The sequence below is a fragment of the Sorex araneus genome, chromosome 5 (assembly GCF_027595985.1).
Source record: "Sorex araneus isolate mSorAra2 chromosome 5, mSorAra2.pri, whole genome shotgun sequence".
NCBI lineage: Eukaryota > Metazoa > Chordata > Mammalia > Eulipotyphla > Soricidae > Sorex > Sorex araneus.
The window spans coordinates 20,042,500-20,048,663 of record NC_073306.1 but is presented as its reverse complement, the minus strand read 5'-3'; the positions used below and the strand labels follow the sequence as shown (position 1 = coordinate 20,048,663).

Below are 6,164 nucleotides of genomic sequence, written 5' to 3'. Positions count from 1 at the left end.
GACCGGGCTTGAAACACCTGTTTATCAATGTTAGGCAGATGCCTCCTGTCTTGAACTCTGGCTGACCAATTTGATTGATGACACTACAAAATGATTGGACAATGGACCCTTAAATGACAGGCTTTTGACAGCTCCTATCAACCACTGAAGGACCTCTGACCTCTTAATCTCCTTTCTATCTCTGACGTACTTGGTACCTGATGGAAGTTCTGGATCTCCGCCTTGTCCCCAATGGATGGACTCTGACCGATTTGATTCCAACCTGTCCGAGAGATGGCGATGCTGACAACCCCGCCCCTTTGCCAACCTCATTCTGGGTGTCCAGACAATCTTGAGCTGAGACTGCAGATCTCACCAGAAGCCTGAGAAATATTCCGTTAAGAGTGCCTGGGTTGTGGCTTCAGTCAGCTGGAGGCGAGGATATCATTTGGAATATTGTATTAGTTAATGAATGTTCTTAGTTGGATTTGCTTGCTTGTCTGTATGATTTTAGTGATGTTATTAATTGTGTAGATTGTTATTCAATAAATTAGAAGTGTTTAAGCTTGTCCAACTCCATTCACCTCTATCACACTTTTGACAATGATGCTAGGTCTTTTTTCCCCATCTGATGTGCAATGATTTTAGAAATTATTATTCCAAAGTCTATGAGTCATTCTGTCCAAAGCCTTCCGGTTTATTTATTCCTTGTTGTTTGCATCCCCTCCTTTCATTTCTCTTCCGCAATTAAGCTTCTGTTCTAATGTGGCAAAAATTAAATGAGGGTTTATGTCTTCACCATCACCGTGTAGTTATATTTTAATTTATTTAAATAGTATTATGCTACAAATTTTGTGTTCTCTTTTTTAATCAAGGCTGGTCTTTTATTTTGTTTTGCTTTTATCCAGTTTTTGTTTGTTTGGTGTCCAGACTATACACAGCAGTGCTCAGGGCTGAGTCCTGGCTCTGAACTCAGGGGTCACTCCTGGTATTGGTCAGGGGACATATGCAGAGCCAGGATATCAAGCCAGAGTCAGCTATCTGCAAAGCAAATGTCTTCCTTTCATACTATCTCTCCAGCCCAACAAGGAGGGTATTTTTAATTTTTTTTTATTAAATCGTGATCTACACAGTTACAAGTCTGTTCATGATTGGGTTTCAGTCACACAATGTTCCCACACCCATCCCTCCACCCATGTACATTTTCCATCACCAATGTCCCTAGTTTCCCTCCCGTCACCCCAACTTCCCAGCCTGTCTCTATGGCAGTCCTTTTTTTTTTTGGTCTCTCTGAATCAAGAAGGTTTTTAAGGTCTGTCCATATTGCCACATGAGCATCCACTTCATTGATCCTAATGCCTGAGTAGCTAGTCACCTCTTTTTAGAAATCCATCCCCTCAATGATGATAAACAGATGACCAATTAGTCCCAGCTGCAACATGAACATTACGATGGATGTCATTCATATCCTTGTTCCCCTCTTGGACTAATTATAGCTGTTAGAATCTTCTCTAGCTCGTTTGCAAAAAAAAAAAAAAGAAGAGAAAGAATTTCTTGTGAGTGAAAGAAAGTAGCATCAAGATGGCACGTCCAAGATGACTCTCAGACTTTCACAGCAGAACTGACCACCAGAGAGCTGTGGTGTTTTTGCAGTGTAGGAGCTAGAGGACATGGACGCTCTCTAAAGTCAGGGTTTGCAAAATGAATGCCTTTTACCCACTTCTCTGTACCCTTCATATTAGAAACAGCTGTTTGTATCTCTGCTACATCTTCTGAAAAAATCAATTGCAGTAATAAAAAGTCTCTCTAACCATGCACGCTAGGAAGAAGAGCAAAAGAGAGATGTCAGCCTCATAATAGTCATATCTGCCATGTATCTGCCAGCATTGCTTTTGCTTGAAGAAAGCTAGGCTATTCATGAACTCTAAACACTGAGAATCACTGTATCACTGTATCACTGTCATCCCATTGTTCGTCAATTTACTTGAGCGGGCACCAGTAACGTCTTTATTCTTCCCAGCCCTGAGATTTTAGCAGCCTCTTCTTACTCGTCTTTCCCAACGATTGGAGGCTCATTCAGGGTCAGGGGAATGAGACCTATTGTTACTGTGTTTAGCATATCGAGTACACCATGAGCAACTTGCCAGGCTCTGCCCGTGTGGGTGGGATACTCTCCGTAGCTTGCCGGGCTCTCAGAGAGGCTATATAGAAAATATTGATTTTACCTTTTTATCTTCAAATGAGCTTAAAATCATATTCTAAAGAGTCAAAGGAAGTTGAACAAACCAATCTGTAGAATTTACCAAAATCCAAGGATGATCCTAATGCTCCATGGATATATACAATTGAATTTGGGTAATCAGTGTCAGATTATTTTCCTGAGTGACTGCAAATCCACACTCCAGCTTCTCTCTAAACACTTAGTTTCACATAAATAAGTGCTTTTTAAATGCTAACCTCTGCCAAGGGAAAAGACCCAGTTTTAGTGTCCCACTACCCTATTGTAGGTGATTTAAATTGGTTTATAACAATACTTTCTTTTGTTTATGATATGAGCAACTGCCCAAACTAATTCTTATATATGCCTTTCCATTTTACACATGATTACACATTTTAGACTTGATGTCTGCCTTTTCAAATTTCCTTTAAATTGGATTATCCCAGTGATATAAATTAATTTTCAATTTAATTTAAATTTTTTATTTGGGGGAAAAAGGTGGATTTGGGACCCCTCTTTGCAGTGTTAGCCTGTGGTACCAGAGACTGTACCCTGGTCAACTGCAAGAAATTCAAGCACCTTAACCACTATATTAATTCTTTGATCATAATTTTTAAGGATTTTAATTTACTTAAATCTTTATTCATTCGTTTATGATTTGGAGGCTGGAGGGAGGAACAGAGCACAGCTACAAGCAAGTGCATTGTCACCGTACTGACTTTTTAATCCTATCTGTTTTTGGATTGCTTCTTTTGACTATGAAAAAGTATAATGCAGAGGGTTAATTTTCTGTTTTATACACAGGAACTGGAAACTCAGAGAAGCTAAGCAACTCACTCAAGGCCACCCAGTGCTAAGTAGAAGAGGCATGCTTTAAACTAGATATGTGTGAAGCCAAATCCCTTCACACTCAGAATCCTATCAAGTTTTGCTCTATCATGCAGAATATGAAGTCTCTGAGGACTAATTATTACTCCTTCCAGTTTAATAATGCATTATTTCATAATTACAATAGTCCCTTATCTGGCCTTTGTAAATAAAAACACCAAACATTGCTAATTTGAAAACTATCTAGACCTCGAAGGATCTCATTGCAGAAATGTTTTTCTCATTAAAAATAATTGGAGATGGGAAAGTGTGCCTTTTTTTCAAACCTCCACACTTCTGGCGGTTCAAAAAAAAATGTTCACTATGTTCATCAGAGTCTCCCTTCTCCATCTGGACAAGACCTGTTGATTCTCCAACTCTCCATTGAAAGTGATCAGTCTTTTTTTTTTTTTTTTTTTTTGCTTTTTTGGGTCACACCTGGCGATACACAGGGGTTACTCCTGGCTCTGCACTCAGGAATTACCCCTGGCGGTGGCGGTGCTCAGGGGACCATATGGGATGCTGGGATTTGAACCCGGGTCGGCCGCGTGCAAGGCAAACGCCCTACCCGCTGTGCTATCTCTCCAGCCCCGAAAGTGATCAGTCTTGTCTCCTCACACGTCCTCAGAAAGAGCATAAAATATAGGCACTCAAATTCCAGTGCCTATATGTAGGCACTTTTGCTCTCTATATAAGTATGTGAAAAAAACATAATAAGGTGTTCTTCAGCTTCCAGCAGACCCCTAACAGAGGCACGCAGGAAGCGCAGAAAGAAGCTCTTGGTTGGACTAGGAGTGTCAGGGAAGAGTTCAGAGGAAACAATCGTCCAAGTTACTCTTGAATAAGGAGTAGGCTTTGCCCAGGAGATATGGTGGAGAGATAATTTCAGTAAAGACAGCGGGAAAGCTCAGGCGGCATAAAAGATCTTCCACCTAAAATCATAGAGTAGATTCTTCCCCCAAATACCAGTCATTTTAAGACAGTTTTCAACATCGGGATCTAGCAGATCATCTTTGTAGTATACATATATATATATATTTTTTCCTTTTTTGGGTGGGGTGGGGGTTGGAGGTGCCAAGACCAACAATCATCAGCTGTCCTACTGCCAAGAAATTATGCTTCCAAAATCTCTTGATGTCAATTTCACATGTAGAGCAAGCAAGCTGCCCAACGTGTCCCACTCATGGCAGAAGCCCCTTCTTATAGTATATTTTTTTTGTTTTACAAACACCAGTTTGTCAGCACCAATGTATCGATGACACAGTTAGGATTAATAGTTTCCCCCAGTACTCTGATAAAATAATAAATTACTAGCTTCCTCTAGAACTACAATAAATGGTTACTTGGCTGGATGACTCCGTGGCAAAAAGTGCTTACCTTTTAACCATGAGGCTATGAGTTTCATACCACATGTCACTAGCATGCACTGACACAGTCCTGTGGCTCTACTGTGTTCAACATCCCTGCTCACCCAGCTGCAAAAGAGCACACAATCACCGGCTCATGGCCAGATCTGTCCAGACACTGCAATTAAAGTGTGAGAGTCTCAGCACACATGGCACTAAAAAAGAGATGGGGGCACTGCAGTCAGGACTGCAACCTCTAGCAATCCAAGTGTTGAGCACCAGAGTGACCCTCAGCAAGTCCTACAACAAAGAATGCACAGTGACTCCATAACTGCAACCACTAGCAAGCACCATGACTGAGTGTGCAGACCACCACAAACTTGTGTAACTCCCAGCTATCACAATAACAAAGGCAATGTAGGGAAGAAGAAGGAAAGGAAGGGAAGAGAAGTGTGGAGGGGTAGTGGAATAGAGCGGAAGGAAAGAGAGGAGAGAGAAGACAAGGGAAAGGAAAAGAGGGGAAGGGGAGAGCAGAGATAGGAAGGGGAGAGAAAGGAAAAGTAACCTAAGTCTGTTAAAACTCTGCTTCCTGGGGTCCCCAAGTGCCTTTTTCAATGGTTCTGGGATAAAGCCAGAAAATTCATATTATTTAACAAGTACCCCCAGGAGACTGTCATCATCGAGAAGTTTGGCAAACACTAAACTAGCTTAAGTCTTGCAACCAGAATTCCTCCCTCAGCACTTTGCAGACCCAAACACAACAGCTAGGCTCCTGGTCAGCCAACAGTGAAATTATGTGATGCATCGCCCTGGATAACTCAAGGATATATTTCATTGAAGAATGTGACTTGTGAATAACAGCTCTGTACCAAAGTGTTCTTTCTAGACCTCTTGCCTAACAATTTCTCTACACAATCTCACCAAATCTCTCAACAATACAGTAAGGTCGATACCTTCTATGTTGCACAGATTTAGAAACCGAAATGCGAGAGGTCTGGGGAACTTGTAGGAAGTCATACATCTTATAGTAAGAAACCGAGTTGGAAATGGAATCAAATTCATTTGGATCCCAAACCCAGACTTCCCATTAGCCTGACTTCTTCAAGGGTCAGTGGCAGATTCCATCTTCAGAGAGTCAAAGCTCTTGAAATGGTGAGGCAGAGTTGAAGAGTAAACGCCTTGACTTCGGGATCTTTTCATTTGAAGTTGACCCTTCACTGACCTCAACTCCCCCATCCCACCTGCATGACCCCCAAGAAACCATGCTGTTTGCTCCTTGCCACTCTGCTGCAATTTTCCACCCAGATTATTTGTGGCTATAACAAGCAAGGCTATGCCAATGTCTGGTATTAAAAGAAGCATGAGCCTTCATTCCTGAGGTAATGAGACCTTTTTTTCCAAGTTCCTTCCTCCAAAGTTCATGAACTTAATAAAAAATAAAATAAGACCCGCTCTATTACAGCCCAGACATGTGCTGCAGGAAGCCAGGCTTGATTAGGTAAAGTCAGTGCCTGGATGAAAAAAGAAAACGTATTCATAGACAGCTCTGGCCCTACCTTCCACAGAATCCACAGAAAACCACAGTTGGGAGGGGGGGTCAGGGGTGGAGAGGGCAGCACAGCTCAAATTAAACACTCCGGTTCCACTCAGCAGGCATCATCTGCATTGCGAGGGCAAAGTGGGTCATAATAGAGAGTTAACAGCATTTTCGCCCTCTTGCCAATGGAGCTTTGGAGAGGCTCGATGTTCAATTA

At 41.8% G+C, this 6,164-nt stretch overlaps 1 non-coding gene across 1 annotated transcript; it reads right to left on the bottom strand.

Moving 5' to 3' along the window:
* Window positions 1-4,131: 4,131 nt before the first annotated feature.
* Window positions 4,132-4,265, bottom strand: LOC129405414 (U11 spliceosomal RNA). The gene has a single exon (XR_008630564.1). It is a non-coding gene; the product is annotated as a U11 spliceosomal RNA (small nuclear RNA).
* Window positions 4,266-6,164: the final 1,899 nt, after the last annotated feature.